This window comes from Pelmatolapia mariae, unplaced genomic scaffold, assembly GCF_036321145.2.
Source record: "Pelmatolapia mariae isolate MD_Pm_ZW unplaced genomic scaffold, Pm_UMD_F_2 NODE_ptg000647l+_length_18021_cov_1, whole genome shotgun sequence".
NCBI classification, from domain to species: domain Eukaryota; kingdom Metazoa; phylum Chordata; class Actinopteri; order Cichliformes; family Cichlidae; genus Pelmatolapia; species Pelmatolapia mariae.
The window spans coordinates 1-18,021 of NW_027052328.1; the positions used below are offsets into that span (position 1 = coordinate 1).

At 39.9% G+C, this 18,021-nt stretch overlaps 1 pseudogene; it reads left to right on the top strand.

Annotated features, from left to right (window-relative positions):
- Positions 1-91: 91 nt before the first annotated feature.
- LOC134623424 (von Willebrand factor A domain-containing protein 7-like) lies at positions 92-11,181 on the top strand (annotated as a pseudogene).
- Positions 11,182-18,021: the final 6,840 nt, after the last annotated feature.

Here is an 18,021-nt window from a genome sequence, read left to right on the forward strand (position 1 = left end):
ATAATAGCAGCTGTGTTTGTAGCAAATCTTTAAAAGAGCAACTGTGTCACTTCGAACATTTTTTTTTAAATGTTATGTATTCTATGTGCAGATTTTGGACCGATAGTTATGACATCTAATGCAGACATCTTCAAAGGACAGATGAACAGTTTGACTGCGGCTGGAGGAGGAGATATCCCAGAAATGGCCTTGTCTGGACTGCAGGTGTTAACAACGCAATGGACTGTTTTCTACTTTAGACAAAAGTTTAAAAACATGATATTTGATTTGGGAGGAAAAAAATGGTATAGAAAAAGTATAGACACAGTATTCTCAGAATGACCTTTTATTATTAAACACGTGTAGTTGAGGTGGCCAGAAATCCCACTTTTCACTCAGACTGTATTTTTTATTTTTATTATTAATTATTAATTGTTGATACTTTGTCCTGTCTTTCATACAAATAATATTGAAGCTTGCACTGACAGCAGCTCCACCCTTCTCTGAGATTTTTCTCTTCACTGATGCTCCAGCTAAAGACGCCTACCTGAAAAACACCATTATTGCTCTTATAGAGAGCACCAAATCTCAGGTAAGAGTTAACTTTGTATCATCCTTGCTCTTAAAAATGTAATTTTTGGCATGTAACATCTGATAATTTGTATAACATTTGTCTTGAAATGAAGAACATTATCTGAAGTTCGGAGGGACCAAACTTTTTAAACAGGTGCCCCACACACTGTATGTGCCTTTTTTTCTGTGCTCCAACCTCCTTTCCTTTGCATGTTTTTCATCGTCTGTCAAGGCTGCCAGGCCCGAAAGCTGCTGCCTCTGGCCTGGCTCATTGATTATCATCCATCTTTCATCTTCATTATCAATAAATGTTTTCCATTCACACTTAGGCTCGTGGTCCTTGATAGTGAAAAGAACGTTTATGATTTTTTTCCTCGTGCTTGCAGGTTACTTTCATGCTCACAGACAATGCAGCAGGTCGACGGCGCCGCAGAACCTCTCAGGGTGTGGCTCCACGTGTAATGGGTCGATCTGGTGCCCAGTTATACCAAGACCTAGCTCAAGCTTCTGGAGGTCAGGCCATTCAGGTCACTAAGTCAGATCTCTCTCTGGCTACCAGTGTTATAGTAGACTCATCAGCCAGCGCTGTGGTAAGACATCAGTCAAGAGAATCATATCTGACTGAAGATGACACGGTGTGAGTAAATGTGATGTGTCTCTCCTTTTTCTCTTAGGTGACAGTTTTTCAGGCAGCAAGGAATCCTGGAAGGCCTGATCATTTTAATTTTACTGTTGATGGCTCATTAAGGAACATAACAGCTTACATCACAGGAGACTCTCCTCTCACCTTCAGCCTCACCAGCTCCACAGGTTTTGTCATCATAAATGTCTGTTTACCCTGTAGCAAAATATGATAGAAATGTAAATTTGTGTATGCAAATTGAATACATATAGTCTACATTATACTATTGAATATATGTAGTATAAATATACATATTATTTATTTATTTTTAATTTAATGAGAAGGTTCATGAAACACATTTTCTGCCAATTATTTCATGGTTCAGGCTTTTAATTTAAAACATTTGTTTTATTAAACTTTTACTTCTTACACAGCCATGTTGAAAACACCATTAGAATTGTTTTTCCCTCTACTCCAGGTGTTTCTCAGACTTCCAGTCAGTCCAGTGGTCCTTTGGCATCCTTCACCACAGCAGGAAACTTGCGTCGTTTAAGCCTCAACACTGATAATCAAACGGGCCTATGGCAACTCAGTGTTAGCTCAAGTAACCCTTACTTAGTTAAGGTTACAGGTCAGTATTATGGAAGCTTATTTTTAGGCTCTGAGTTACATGAAATGTTTTAGAAAAAATATATTTACTAGGTCTGTTTCTACTATTGAACATACGTATTCCATCCCTTCTGATCTATTTTGTGTATCAGGTCAAAGTTCAGTGGACTTCATTTATAACCTTGTCGAAGAGCACGAGGGAGTCCATGGGGACTTCAGTGTAAAAGAAGGACGTCCTCTCTCAGGTCAGGCTACTTTTATGGTGACTGTTTGTTCATTTTTATAGTTGTAAAGTTCTCTTGTGGTAGACAATTTTCTACATAGTCATCTTTTAATCACCAATCATTTGTCTTGAAAAGGTTACTCTGTGTCCCAAGGGTTTATGCTACATCATGTTATAGTCAGTAAAGTCCAACCTTAACTATTCTGTCCTACAGCTTACCTTTTTTATTTGTGCAGGTTGTGTTTCGCTTTAAGGGCTTGTCATACTGATACTCATTTAGTTACCTTTTTTTCTTCACCTCTCTTTCAGGTGGTAATACCAGCTTCTTGGTCACTGTGACCAGGAAGTGACACAGTAAAGGTCACAGAAGTCACACTGTTTGACAGCTCAGGTCCAACAGAGGTCAAAGGATCATTGCAGGTGTGAGGCCATCTATCTGACAGATAAGGCTTAGTTGAAGTTGGAGTCATGCATTAATCCCACGTGTCACCAGCAAATCTACAACACAATGACTGAAAAAGAAAAAAACATAGTGTTGCATTGGTCCAAGCTGTGCATAAACTTCAGTGAACTGAAGAAGCATTTATTTGAAATTATAATATTACTCATAGTAAAGAGATATTGTTGGCATTTCAGAGCTTAATTAACAATGTGTGAATTTAAAACATTGTGTAATTTTCAAACCTTAAATACATGAATGTCCTGCTGCAACATCCACAAATACTCCTCGCACTCGCCCTACCCTGCCGTAAGGATGTAGTCATATATTGTTTGGTTTGGTTACTGTTAATCTGGTAACATTGCATGATGCTGCTTTTTCTCTCATGCAGTCATTAGGAAGCAACGATTTCCTGGTGACATTTAGTGGAATCCCAGCAGGTGAGTTTGTGCTTATCCTGAAAGGAGAGGACAGCAGCTCCACTTCCAGGTCCACTTCAAGCAGCTTCCAGAGACAAGCGTCCACACAGATCAAGACCTCCAGCATCTCTGTCACTGTGAGAACCGTTAATGTGTGCTTTCTGAACAATCTTTAATGTCACCATAAATAAACTGAAAGATTTTTATTGTGTTTTTTTTAACTTTATATCATATAGCCATCTACTTAAATAAGTCTACAATCATAAACAGCAGACATTCCTACTGTGCTTCTTTCAGTGTGAAGTCATGTCATTATGCATCAACATATTATTGTCAACAATGTTAAAAATAATATTTTCCTTCCCCTGCTCCTCTCTCTCTCTCTTCTGGTCCAGGCTGAAGCCAATAACACCAACATTGAGCCGGGCACCACTATCTCCATCCCCTTCACAGTCGCAACAACTACTGATGGAGTTATAACTGACTCTGCAACTGAGACATTCACAGTGCGAGTCAGCAATGACCGCAGTTACACTTCCACTTCACCCAGCAGTGTTACTACTGTAGCAGGCAGTGGAGGTAAAGCCAATGGCACCGTGACCCTAACGGCTCCATCCAGTGCTGCATCAGGAACAGACGTGACCCTCACCATTGAGGCAGAAAACGCCGCTGCCACCGACATCAACTATGTAGTTCTCAGGTTTTCTGTGACTGCTAAGGTGAGTGATAATGGTTAGAATATTTTTCAATATTATTCTTAATTCTGTAATAATTAATGATCAGATACATAATATATCAAAAAGAAATACAGATTTTTGTTATTTTTATTTCAAATTAAAGATAGATAGGTTTTACATGCGATTCGATTTGATATTGTTGTTTGCAGTTACAGTAAGGCTTTATGTGCCATACTTCTCTTGTGAATTATTGATGTTAAATTGTTTGACATTGTTTGCCAGACAAGGACACAAATGCAGACTCACTAGACTGGCTGAACAAACTAAAACACACCTTTATGTATAAAAAAAATACAGATGAGAAACACATCACAAAAATGACAAAGGGAGAACTGAGGATGTTAGTGCACAAAGGATAGTTAGGTGAATGTGGAACAGGCGGGTAAACAGTCAAGAACGAGATAAAGATAAAGTAAAACTAAATGCAAAAGCCTGCTAAAATAAGACAAGAATGTGAGAGCAATTACCACAAAGACAGAAACTTTACGAGAACTGACACTGACATGCAAAGATTTGATTATGTTCTTTTCTTTTTATCTTTAATAACTGCTACCACACATTCCCAACCTGTTTCTCATTGTGTTAATTTCTCTGTCTCCAGGTGACAGATGTTAACCGTCCAGTTTGCCAGGTAGTCAACACATCAACCTGTGATTCCACTTCATTGCTTTGTGCTTCCTCCCAGTGGGAGTTCATCGCCAATTTCACTGATGGCATCAATGGAACTGGCATTGAGAGGGTAACCATTCGCCAAGGGAATGGTACTCTGAATATGAGCACAGTGGTTGAAGCAGGGGGTGAGAATATTACCCTGGTTACCTACACTGCCTCCTGCTGCTCACCGATTGTGGAGCTGACTGCTGTAGATAGTGTAGGAAATGTGGGGACATGTGTGGGACAGGCTAGAGTGCTTACCACACCTCCTCCCACAACAACACCTACCCCTGCAACTACAACTGCAGTTCAAACAACATCCACCGGAGGGTACACTTTGAACATATCAACCATTCTTTGGCTTAGTGTTGTGTTTTCAGTACTTTTGAAGTAACAGAGAAGAAATGCCAATTGCACTGAATTTGTGAATCTGTGACATATGAGTCAAGTGACCTAACCTTGACTGCTGAGCTGAGCTGGCTATGAAGCAAAACACTGATAAAAAAAAATACATATACTAAGACCTGCTATTATTGGCACATCGGCATTGACTTTGAGAAATCTTCTTTAGGACCTAAAGATTTGGCACATATTTAGAAAAAAATTTTTTTAAATGTTTTATTTTACAATATTGTATTTTACAATACTTCATTAAGAATATAAGACATTAGGCAATGTCTGTAATTTTAATAGAATATAATGTTGCACCCAAAATTACAATAAAGTGCAGCTTTTATGTTGCAGTCTTGTGATTTATATGCAACAACCTTTGTCTTGCTACCTAATTTTGCTGTGCAAGCAACTGTACAATAACAATAAAAGTCCTAAGTTCTACAATTAGACATTTGGTATAACTTCTACATTCCATTGTTTTCCCGTGAAAACACATATGAAATTACGATGAATAGGAAATGTAACGAACTGGGCATGCTGACTCAAAGTTAGTAGTAGTTGGTAATGATTTAAATCCAAATAATGAATGTGTTCGCCAAATTTTGCCATCATTAAAAAGAAAAGCGTTTTGCAGTGATTACAGCCTGGGAGCCCTTTTTAAGGTCATTTGATGAGATTTCACTCTATGCTTCCCAGCATCTCCCAGAAGCTGGATTGGCTTGATGAGTCTTTCCTCATACTATATAACAGCCCAACAGGCACAACTATAAAAGGAAAGAAAGAGGGCACCAATACAGTATACACTCAGACACATGCCTAGAGTTTAAACAGAAAACAAACATTTGTATACAATATCATCTACCTGAGAGTAAACCTCCAACAAGTCCAACACAGAAAAAGTGTTGACCATGAATTGCCACTGACCATGATAAATTATTTTAGTGGTTAAATAACCCTGCTCATCCTGTTAAAGTCAAATATTATCACAGCAACATAATCAGTTACAACAGAGGGGAAGCTCTCTGTGTACATGAATGAATACCCCTTTTGTGAGCTTGTAAGTCTTTTGTTAATATTTCCAATTTTCCAATTTTTGTTAATGACTCTTGTTGAGGTTTCTTTCACCATTTTAAAAATGAAATGTTTTTAGCCTTTATATTACCTTCAATAAATGTGATAAAGGGAAGATAAAGAGGCATAGTTTTCAGAAAATGTTGACTTCATGGACACTTATTGTCATAACAGAAGTAAATGTAAAACATAAAGTTTTATTTTTGATTGAATGACAATAAACTAATAAACTACCGTTTTGTTGTTACAAGGTTTTGTGGACTAAAGTAAAGCAAGTGTTGGCTAAAATCTGCACTTAAGGTTCTGGTTCTACACTGTTCTGCTCATCTAACAGTCTGAAAGAATGAATATTAACTATGAAGAAAGAAAATGTGATGACTTAAGACTATTTAATCAGTATTTTCTAATTACTTCAGGGTAAATCATCCATTGTTTTATGTGAATGAGCATAAACTAACAGTTAAAGATTAACAGCAGTTCTCTTAAATCACATGAGATTTCTCTCTATCTTCTCTGACTGAAACATAAAAATAAGCTCCTGTGAGCATTTCAATTTTTCTTCTACCGATATCAAAATTGTAAGGTGAGTCTTTCAGTTAAGACACTGATTATTTTGTTTCAGTGGATTTCAGCTTTTTTTAATTATTATAATATATAATAATAATAATAATAATAATAATATTGCCAACATCATTTCCATTTTAGTTTTACTTATATTTAAGGAAACTGATTTTGCTGATACTAACACATTTTTCTGTAGTAGTGTTAGTTTTTTATTCTCGTGATATTTCCATTTCCAAATTTCCATCCAGAATATCCAGAATGTCAAAGATCAGACTCCTAACCAAAGTTTAACCTAAGCAGTATATTCAATTCAATTCAATTTTAAGCCTATTTTTAAGATCAGACTTAAAACTTTCCTTATCCCTCATATGATTGTTGGGGTTTTCTCTGATTTCTTTATATTATCATCTCACATTATTTACTACCTCACAATATAAAGCACCTTGATGCAACTGTTGTTCTGATTTAGCGCAGTGGTTAGCACAGTTGCACGACGGTTCTCATAGCAAGAAGGTCCTGAGTCCAATTCCACCAACAGGCCAGGGTCTGCCTGTTTGGAGTTTGCATGTTCTCTTCATGTTTGCATGCATTCTCTCCAGGTACTATGGCTTCAGTTAGTGGGGTTGGGTAAATTAATGATTCTAAATTGCCCATAGTTGTGAGTGTGAATGCTTGTCCTTCTTTGTGTTAGACCTCTGAACTTTTTTCTCTTTTTTTCCAGCATTACCATCCTGCCCTCCTGCTTTTTGACTATCACTACCAGACATAGTGATGCTTCTGGTGGTGCTGGTCCTTTTCCTGCTGTGTCTTGTTCGTAGCTTTAAACCACTCTTCTATTTAAATTCTTTCACCCACCGTTACATCACACGAATAGCTGTCCTTCGAAAGACAGCAGAGGTCTGCCGAGATATCGCTGCTTCTAAAGGACTGGACTTCAGTCTTACTGTGAGTTGGAAAGACTCTTAAAAACAAACACGAACAGTGATGTTCAGATATTTGTGCTTTGCGTATTGTTTAACACTAACGAAAGAATATGCATTATTCACATTCAAATGTTGCAATATATGGAGCAATACATACAAATACATTTTTCTAAAAAACACTGACTTCACCAAACAAGTTTCCAAATTTCCCAGATCCTCATCCAATCAAACATTACTGAGATGTACCCAAGCAATCAATATAGGCCCAGTTGCTGTCAATAATTTGGTGTCATTACAAGACACAGAATTCATGTAAGTCCAGTAAGTCAGAGCTGTTTTGTTTAATAAAGTAAAATATTAGGAAGGCAGTAATGCCATGGCTGATTTGTATAAACATGCTGGAAAATTATAAAGTATTGCTTCACTTATACAGGGTGGGCCATTTATATGGATACACCGTAATAACATGGGAATGGTTGGTGATATTAAAGTCCTGTTTGTGGCACATTAGTATATGTGAGGGGGCAAACTCCTCAAGATGGGTGGTGACCATGGTGGCCATTTAGAAGTCGGCCATCTTGGATACAACTTTTGTTTTTTCAGTAGGAGGAGGGCCATGTGACACATCAAACTTATTGGTAATGTCACAAGAAAAACAATGGTGTGCTTGGTTTCAACGTAACTTTATTCTTTCATGAGTTATTTACAAGTTTCTGACCACTTACAAAATGTGTTCAATGTGCTGCCCATTGTGTTGGATTGTCAATGCAACCCTCTTCTCCCACTCTTCACACACTGATAGCAACACCGCAGGAGAAATGCCAGCACAGGCATCCAGTATCCGTAGTTTCAGGTGCTGCACATCTCGTATCTTCACACCATAGACAATTGCCTTCAGATGACCCCAAAGATAAAAGTCTAAGGGGGTCAGATCGGGAGACCTTGGGGGCCATTCAACTGGCCCACGACGACCAATCCACTTTCCAGGAAACGGTTCATCTAGGAATACTCGGACCTGGCACCCATAATGTGGTGGTGCACCATCTTGCTGGAAAAACTCAGGGAACGTGCCAGCTTCAGTGCATAAAGAGGGAAAAACATCATCGTGTAGCAATTTCAAATATCCAGTGGCCTTGAGGTTTCCATTGATGAAGAATGGACCCACTATCGTTGTACCCCATATACCACACCAAACCTTCACCTTTGTTGTTCCAACAGTCTTGGAGGGATCCATCCAATGTGGGGTTAGTGCCAGACCAATAGCGGTGGTTTTGTTTGTTAACTTCACCATTCACATAGAAGTTTGCCTCATCACTGAACAAAATCTTCTGCGTGAACTGAGGGTCCTGTTCCAATTTTGGTTTTGCCCATTCTGCAAATTCTGTGCGCCGATCTGGGTCATCCTCGTTGAGATGCTGCAGTAGCTGGAGTTTGTAAGGGTGCCATTTGTGAGTAGCTAATATCCGCCGAAGGGATGTTCGACTAATGCCACTCTCCAGTGCCATGCGGCGAGTGCTACGCTGTGGGCTCTTGCTGAATGAAGCTAGGACAGCCACTGATGTTTCTTCATTAATGACAGTTTTCTTGCGTCCACATTTTGGCAAATCCAACACTGAACCAGTTTCACGAAACTTAGCAAGCAGTTTGCTAACTGTAGCATGGGAGATGGGTGGTCTCATAGGGTGTCTTGCATTGAAATCTGCTGCAATGACCCGGTTACTGCGTTCACCAGATATCAACACAAATTAGATCCGCTCCTCACGTGTTAACCTCTTCGACATGTCAATGGCTGTGAACAAAGAGAAACTTGTAAATAACTCATGAAAGAATAAAGTTATGTTGAAACCAAGCACACCATTGTTTTTCTTGTGACATTACCAATAAGTTTGATGTGTCACATGGCCCTCTTCCTATTGAAAAAACAAAAGTTGTATCCAAGATGGCCAACTTCTAAATGGCCACCATGGCCACCACCCATCTTGAGGAGTTTGCCCCCTCACATATACTAATGTGCTACAAACAGGACTTTAATATCACCAACCATTTCCATGTTATTACGGTGTATCCATATAAATGGCCCACCCTGTAGATTAAGTAAGTAATGTACAAATATTTACATCTTTAACAATTACTTTACATCAAAGTGGCATGTTTAAGATGTTCCAATATACAAATCCCTTTCTGAAGATTGATAACAGCTTGACTGCTGCCAAGGTGAAAAAGGCCTGTTCATCTACAGACACATCTACCATCCACTTTGAAACGTCGATTGCTACCATGTACCTCAGCAACGGACTAGTGGACCAGGGTTTTTCGCTGAGTGCAGGACGCCACTTTGACGATGAGGCCTTCCAGGGAGGACGGGACATCATTACAGCAGGTACATCAAAATTTGACAATATAGGCCAGAAAACAATCAACATAATTGTTTTATATTGTTTTGGCATTACTGATGTAGGCACAGCTACACAGATAGATAACTCTTCAACACGTGACATTATTAACACACTCCCTTCAAAATACAGAAAGAGTCAAACTGAACAAAATCAGCAAAGATTTTTTTTCACTCTCACTTACATCTGTTGCCATAATATCAATGATTATCAATGAAGAAATATACAATGTAAAAGAAGACCTGTCATGTAAATGCTGCCCAAGTATGCATTAGACATTAAAAAGCATCATAAAACACCACAAAACAAGGCTGATGAGTAATTTTCTTACAGATAATGTTGTATATCTGAGAGGCGAATACAATACAATGCAAAAAATCTTCCACACAAATCACAAATGTGTTAAAGTACCAAAGACATATCAACAATTTAATTAAACATTTTCATTTAAAATAGTCACAGACAGAGCTTTCCCTGAAGTAAAAAAGGATGGATGTGTATGGAGTGAGTGAAAAAGACTGAGCTATTTAGCCTTCAACCATAACCGGGCCAATCCTGGCATTTGTTGCAACGTCACATTTTCCATGATTTTATAATTTAATCTGAAAGATGGCTTGTTGAACTATGCTATAGTAATTTTTTCCAAATTTTCCACACGTAAAGTGTGTCAAATATCTCCCCTGTTATAGGAAAATAGTACAGTAACTTTCATATTTACATTTTCTGAGACCTAAAATGTCCTTGTCTATACTCTGCAAATGTATTTTAAGAGGATGTAAGTTTGCTGTAATTCAATTAAAGTTTGTGAGGTTAAAAAGCAATTTTAAGAATATTTTTACAAAAGTTTTCATTTACGGCCGACCTTAACCAACATAATAATACTCAATTTTAGAAACTTAATGGATAACTTTTGTTTCTTATTATCAGTTGAACACAATTTTTTTAATAGTTTTGTCTTCTTTTGCATGGAAAGTCTCACTGCCTGATATATTTCAGAATCAGAAGACTTTATTTATCCCCAAGGGGCAATTAACAAACAACCAAGGAGCATACGTTGAAGATAAGGACAATAAGAACAGGCAATAGGAGTGAAATATTAAATACACAGAATATACAGTATATACAGTTTTAAAATTACACAGTTTTAAAATTAAAGTGACTGAAGGTGAATAAATAACTGCAAGTGACTAAAAGTGAATAATGTGTCAGTAGTGTAAGAAGAGTGTAGTTTATGTTTATGGTTGTGGGAAATGCTCTTATCTGCTGGAGTTAAAAAGCAGAGTGGCTTTGGGGACAAAGGTGGCTCTCCTCCCCTCAGTCCTGCAGGAAATGCAGCGGACGCGTCGCCCAGAGGGGAGCCATTGAAATGCGGGGTGAAGAATGTGAGAGGGGTCATTGATGAATTTGGCTGCCTGTCTAAGGGCCTGTTGGCGGAAAACCTGTGGTGAGTTCTGACAGGCAGATCCCTCTGCCTGCTGGAGAAGGTCACCACCATCTCTTTGGTTTTGCTCACGTTCAGTTCAAGTTTGGAGCTGTCACACCACTCTACAAACTCCTGAAGAGTGGGCCCGTGGTGTTGTGAGGGGCCTGACAGCAGTGACAGGAGAACTGTGTCGTCAGCATATTTAACCAGGAGACCGTTGGGCTGTGTGGATCTGCAGTCAGTGTAGAGGACGAAGAGCAGGGGGGAGAGCACACAGCCCTGGGGGGGAGCCAGTGGAGGTGGAACAGAGACCGGAAAGAGACTTGTTGACCCGAAATTTCTGAGTCCTGTTGGTCAAAAAGTCCAATATCCATATTTGGGGATAATTGAAGTCAAAGCTTAGATTATACAATAAATCTGAAGGTATGCCACAGTGCCTACTGTTTTTCATTGAATTCATTACATTTTTTACCACACAGCTGACGTCACACAGTTCCTGCAAATTTGTTGGTTGCCCATTCATGATGTGAATCTCCTGTATTTTAGTGACCGTGGAAGACACGGTCACCAAAATACAGTGAACTCATTGTCATGACGTTGAGATGTCTACATTGTAAGGCTGTCACAGTACTAGAATTTCAAACTCAATACCAATTGAGTACCAGCTTGGTTGGGGGTTTATCAGTCCCAGCACACAACAGCTCTCTGTAGCTAGTTTCAGGGCCTCCTGAAGAGACTTGGAAGGAGCCAACATCATTTGGAATATGAGCTCTGTGCCGGAAGCAAGGAAGAAGTGGTGCTCAGGTAATTTATTAAGGACCATGGCAATGGGAATGTGGGTGTAGGGGTGGTGAACAAGTCCCTCAGTGTCATTTGCTGGGCCTCTAATGGGCTCCCCTGATTCCACAATTCAGAGTGGAGCAGGCTCTCCACCTCTTCAGAGCACCGACCAAAGCATCATGATCACTCCTATCCTCCAGGCTCAACAGCAAAAGGCTAGACAGGGGATCACCAGTAGATAGATAGATAGATAAGATGACCTTTATTAGTTCCACAGGTGGGAAATTTGTTTCGTTACAGCAAAAGTGCAAAGTTATGTAGCAGAAATTAGATAAACACGGGAATGAAATAAAATAAAATACTATATACAATAGAATAAAATAGAATACAAATGCTATATACAACTGAGTAAGAAAATACAAAAGTACAGTAAGGCACATAACTGTCTGCAAATGAAAAGCTTCCTAGTCATCCTTGCAGTCATACCTGGGAGTCTTCATGGAGACATAGAAGATGTTTCTATGCACATGCATTTCTCTCTCAATATCCCCAGCCACTGCACATGTCCCATCGGAGGGCACCTGAGTATGTAAAGCCAGCTTTATTAGCCATATTTGTGGCCACTTGTCTCATTCACTCTCTGTGTTGCAAACCTCCTGTCCCCACATGAGCTGGCATGTCCATGGGTATCAGTTTCCTGCTTAATGAATGAATGAATTGCTTTATTGGCCATATGCAGGTTGCCCCACAGAGGAATAGAACCCCCCCCCCGACTTACACACACAACATAGACAACACATGGGAATACAAGTCGGAGATCGGCAGCGTTACAGAAAAACACTGAAAATGTACACAACAATGGGGAAAGTACAAGAGGAAAAAAAAGAGACCTCTACTCATGCTGGGCACCTATGGGAGGACAGCATGAGAACAGGAAACAAAAAAAAACTCCTCTGCACAAAAAGCACATAAATGTCCACAGTACAACATTGGAGCACGTGACAAGCCACAGGGTTGGGTAGGGGGTGAGGAGTAGTCCGAAGGAAAACACAGCAGTCGTCCTGCACAGCGCTACCATTCCAGCGCGGCGTGCAGACCCGCCGTCTTCCCCCACAGGAAAAAAAAGCATCAAAGGCGTTTGGAAAGGGAGGGGGATGAGTGCGTGCTCATCAGTGTAAGTGTATGTGTATGCGTGTCCAGAGTTCAGCTGAGACGGTGTCCTTCGCCCTGCCAGGCTAAGTAAACAGTCTGCCAGCCAACCAATGGAATGGGGAGGAACAGTGTCAACATAGTCGTTATCAGGGATTGTTTTGTTCGGCTCCAGCCTTGAGCCCGCAGCTGGCGCCGGAGGGGGTAGCCGCATTAAGATGGCGATTTCTTTCTAACAACTCATGAAAATTTCGAGCTGTTTTAGCTTTAGCACCTCGACACTGGTCTCTCCATCTCCCATTGGATAGCCGCCAGTTTCTCCATGATGTTGTTTACCTGCAATTCCGTGGTCTTGTCAATCCTTTGCTCACAAAGCAGATTCTGAGACCTCACGACCGCAGCCAACTGATCCGTGATGTTTTCCAGCTTCCGCCCATAGTTGTTGATTTGAGCTGATTCTTCCCTGATGTGACCCAGTATCCGCTCAGAGATGTTATTCTGAGTATTCACTGCAGCCGCAATAGCCTCCAAGCTCTTGACCATATCCCCGTCTGTGAGCCCTTTCTGAGAAGCCGCGCCTCGTCCCGTCAATTCAATCTCAGCGGGCAGCTTTGTGGGGGTTTTAGCAGCCGGTTCCGCTGTCTTAATTCTCCCATAAGCCAGGGCCAAGCCAGCTCCGATCAGCAAGAACCCTGTTATCATGGTTCCGAATAGGTAGATATCTTCAGTGTCCTCGATCGACAGTCCCGCCAGGCACACGATCCTCCATTTCTGCCACCCGTCCATCGTGTATCCAGCAGGGAAAGTCCCTCCAGGGCACTCAGGGTCTCCCGAGCCCAAACTTCTCGTTAAGAAGAGGGTGTCAATAGCATTCAGAGACCAGTTGATCAAATCCATAGTTCTCTTTAGGTTTTAGACAAAGACTATGAGAGAGTGTTCCAGGGAAGTACAGAAAACACAAATCTTGGAGTAGTCTGCTGGAAGCGTTGTTTTTTATATGGGAATAGTTACCAAAGTCCACAGCTTGCATGGTGTGAAGAAGGTTGCACCAGCATGGGAAAAAAACTCCAAAGACAAAACTTTCCCGTTTACTTCTGACACCAGTTGTAGCCTTGCTCTGACAGAACACAGTGAAATGTTTGATTACTAGCCATGTATTTAGAACAGTACAAAGGCTTCTCTGTAGGTAATACAAAAATAACAAAACCTTCTGTCTGAGACAAGCAATGCTTTTCCAAATTTCCCTCTTCCAACTAGTGATGTGTTGTTGCCAAGTGAGCCAGCTTTAGCACACAGTTTTTGTAGTGAACAAGAAGAACCAATTCTCATTGGTGAAAGCAGCTCCTGCTCAACTCAACTGAAAATCCATGCAGGCACAGGTGGTACTTTACTTTGGTGGGCACACCATGCAAAGGAGCAGCATCTAGCTGCATTTCAAGACTGCTAAACTGAATGCAAAGTATTTCCATGCAAAATGAAATATCCACTAGAGCAGAGCAGAGTCAACAGCAACCCTGCACAGACGTCAAAAGACCCTGGCATTTCTATGGAGTTGGAGGAAAACTTGCCCTCTCTCTTCCAGATGTCATCCACTGACTCTGGAAAGGTGTCCTGTTTTGAGCCAAGTTCTTCTGCCGCTGCAGTGCTATCTTGCAAAAGAAAAAAAACAAAAATGAAAAAAAAAAAAAAAGAACTGCAGGTATACCACGACTTTCTGCAACTCAAATAAAAATAAGCGCCATTTATTATAAAACAAAAGACCCAGTAATACTTTTCTTATGAAAACACTAGATAAACATTATGCTAAAATAGAAAGCTCCAAGTCACACTGAGTGATCCTTTTGGGAGCTGTAAGGGCTGGTTCTTCTAAGGAGTCAGACCAAAAGAGCACCAATCACCACTGGACACGCAAACACATGTACTGTACACCGTCTTGTGTCTGCACCACCTGTGTCATAAGTAGCTGAGATAATTGACGAGTCTTGCACCCTCTAGGCTACTACGCATTCAAGAAAATTCAGTAAATCATATTGTTGCAGGTGTAAGAGTATCTCTGCTTTAACTAAGTGGCAATTCTGAACACAGAAAACATTAATAAGAGGACAACAACCAAATTAATTTGCATCCCAGTATGCTACAGTATTTTCTCCCCATTTAACCCCATTAATAATGACAATATGTAATTCGTTTTTTCTCATGTTTGTTTCTACAGACTGATGGGCCTCACCCAGTCTCCTGTGTTGTGTTTTGTCATAGACACAACAGGAAGTATGAGTGTAGCGACTTCCACAGTCGCTACAGGCCGGGGATGGAGCCTGCCTCTTTGCCTGACGCGCTGTCAACTTTATGCAATAATGCGAGAGGTGGAATTGCTTACTTGTTTATTAAAGTGCTTTGAGAGTTTACAGAGTAATGTGATCGGCTCCCGATTCAGACTCTTAAAACATCACAGGCTCTAATGCAACAAGGGGAAACTCGTTGTGCAGCATTCAACAAAAACTACGGCTACCCAGCCCTCCTCTCTGTCAAAATCAATCCAGTGAATGACAGACTGACAACGCCCTCTTAATGTCACCGCTAGCACCCACGTGACTCCCGTTACACATCACCATAACAACCAAACAAATGAAAAAAAAAAACAGTGATCATCAAAATTCAATACATTTAGTTATGGCTCCTACAATGAGTGATGACATTGATGAAGCAAAGAGGGTTTCTTTTGAGATCATTGACAGAAAAAGGGGAACAGAACAGGAACCATGTGGTTATTTACTGGTACCTGACCCAGGTAGATTGTTTTACTTTACATTTATTACATTGCAAAACGTATTATTGTTTGAATAGCATTTTATGACTTTATGCTGCTTCTGACTAAATTTGTGAGGTTTTATTTTAAATTATATTAAACTTTATTTAATTTAATTTTTTACTTAAGTAAGAATATATTAAAGTAAATACTTGTTATACTGTTATAATGTTATGTATTTTATATGCAGATTTTGGACCGTTGGTTACGACAGCGAATGCAGACGTCTTCAAAGATCATATCAACAGTTTGTTTTCGCTTGGAGGAGGAGATTTCCCAGAAATGGCCTTGTCTGGACTACAGGTGTTAACAATAAAACATGCTGTTTTCTACTATTAAAGAAAATAAATCTCATATTCAACTTAGAGTGAAATGGAAAATTACTTTTAAAAATATAAATGTCCTATAGCCTTAGGACATTTGTGCCATTCAGGCTTTTTTTTTTTTTTGTTAATTCTCATGCCATTTTGGCTGTGATGAATGAATATACCTTATATTTGTCAGAGGATATTCATTTTTTTTGTCATCTTAAATTAACTGAACTCCTTTAATTAATTTAAAATAGCTATGCTACGCAAAAACTGACATTTGCTCCTAAGGTCATTGAAAATTATTGAAAATAACAATTTTAATCCCACATTTATCTTAGCATCAACTAACGCCTTCCTTTATTTTAAGCCTTTACTTTGGACTACTGGCAATATAGCTTTCATTTTTATAACCATCCACTGGGTGGCACTACCTTTTGCCATTGAAATCATACAAGGGTGCTTGGCTAATGAAGTGATATGTCTGTGTCGTTCCTGATGTTGAATTATGATTTTGACTTCTTGACACATCTTGACGCATTTTATCCAAACGACAAAAAAATGTCACCTTCCCCAAAACTGCTGTGAAAATATTATATCCTCCTGAGAACTGAGGAAAAGTCTCTTTCAGTTTAACTGTTTTTTGTGATTTCCTCCCATGTTGCTGACAATCTTTGTACATGAGGTGGATAGAAATGTCAGTTTTTGCTCAGAGTTGTTGATTTCACTTCTAATTATTGATCTAACAACAAGTTTTTAACACTTTTGTCTTGCCTGCAAACAAAAGCTTGCACTGACAGCAGCTCCCCCCTTCTCTGAGATTTTTGTCTTCACTGATGCTCCAGCTAAGGACGCCTACCTGAAAAGTGTCATTATTTCTCTTATAGAGAGCACCAAATCTCAGGTAAGAGTTACTTTCGACTATCCATGCTCTTAAAAATGTAATCAATTTTGGCATGCAACATCTGATACAGCATTTGTCTTGAAATGGAAGAACATTATCTGAAGTTCAGAGGGACCAAACTATTTAAAAATGACTATGTGCCCCACACAACTGTATGTGTGTTTTTCTGTGCTCCAACCTCCTTTTCTTTTCATGTCTTTCATCGTCTCTCAAGGCTGTCAGGCCTGTAAGCTGCTGCCTCTGGCCTGGCTCATTGATTATCATTCATTTTTCATCTTCATTATCAATAAATGTTTTCCATTCACACTTAGGCTTGTGGTCCTTGCTAGTGAAAAGAATTTTTAAGATTTTTGTTTATTTTATTTATTTTTTTTTTTTTTAAGGTTACTTTCATGCTCACAGGCAGTTCAGCAGGTCGACAGTGCCACAGAACCTCTCAGGGTGTGGCTCCATGTGTAATGAGTCGATCTGGTGCCCATTTATACCAAGACCTAGCTCAAGCTTCTGGAGGTCGGCCATGCAGGTCACCAAGTCGGAACTCTGTATGTGCAGAAAATAGGTTTAAATGTTAAACAAATTTCTTCCAGTCAGAGAATGTTGCATATAATTTATTGTTGTCTTGATGCATAAAGTTAAAAGATTAAAACTAATAAAACAAGTTTTAAAAAGAGACTTTTTCATTTGATTACATTTGGATTAAATGGATTATGCAGAAAAGGTAGAATTGGGCTGAAAAAAGTAACTAAGTAACTAAGTGTGGCGTGGGTGTGGTCTCTGGCCGGCTGCAGAGGAGGGGTGGCGCAGCGAGCTCCCGGGGCGGTGCAGAGGCGGGGTGAACAGGTGTCGGAGGAGGAAGAGAGCGGGCATGACAGCGGAGTGAGAGTGTCTGTGTCCCATTGTAAACCACATTAAAACAAATGTTTAAATAAAGAAGTGCTGTCACCACGTCCGTGTCTTGTAGGTGTGTAAAGGGTCCAACTTCACACTGGTGCCGAAACCCTGGCGGCGATGTCCAATCCCCAGCCCGATCCACGTGCTCCACCCGCCCAACC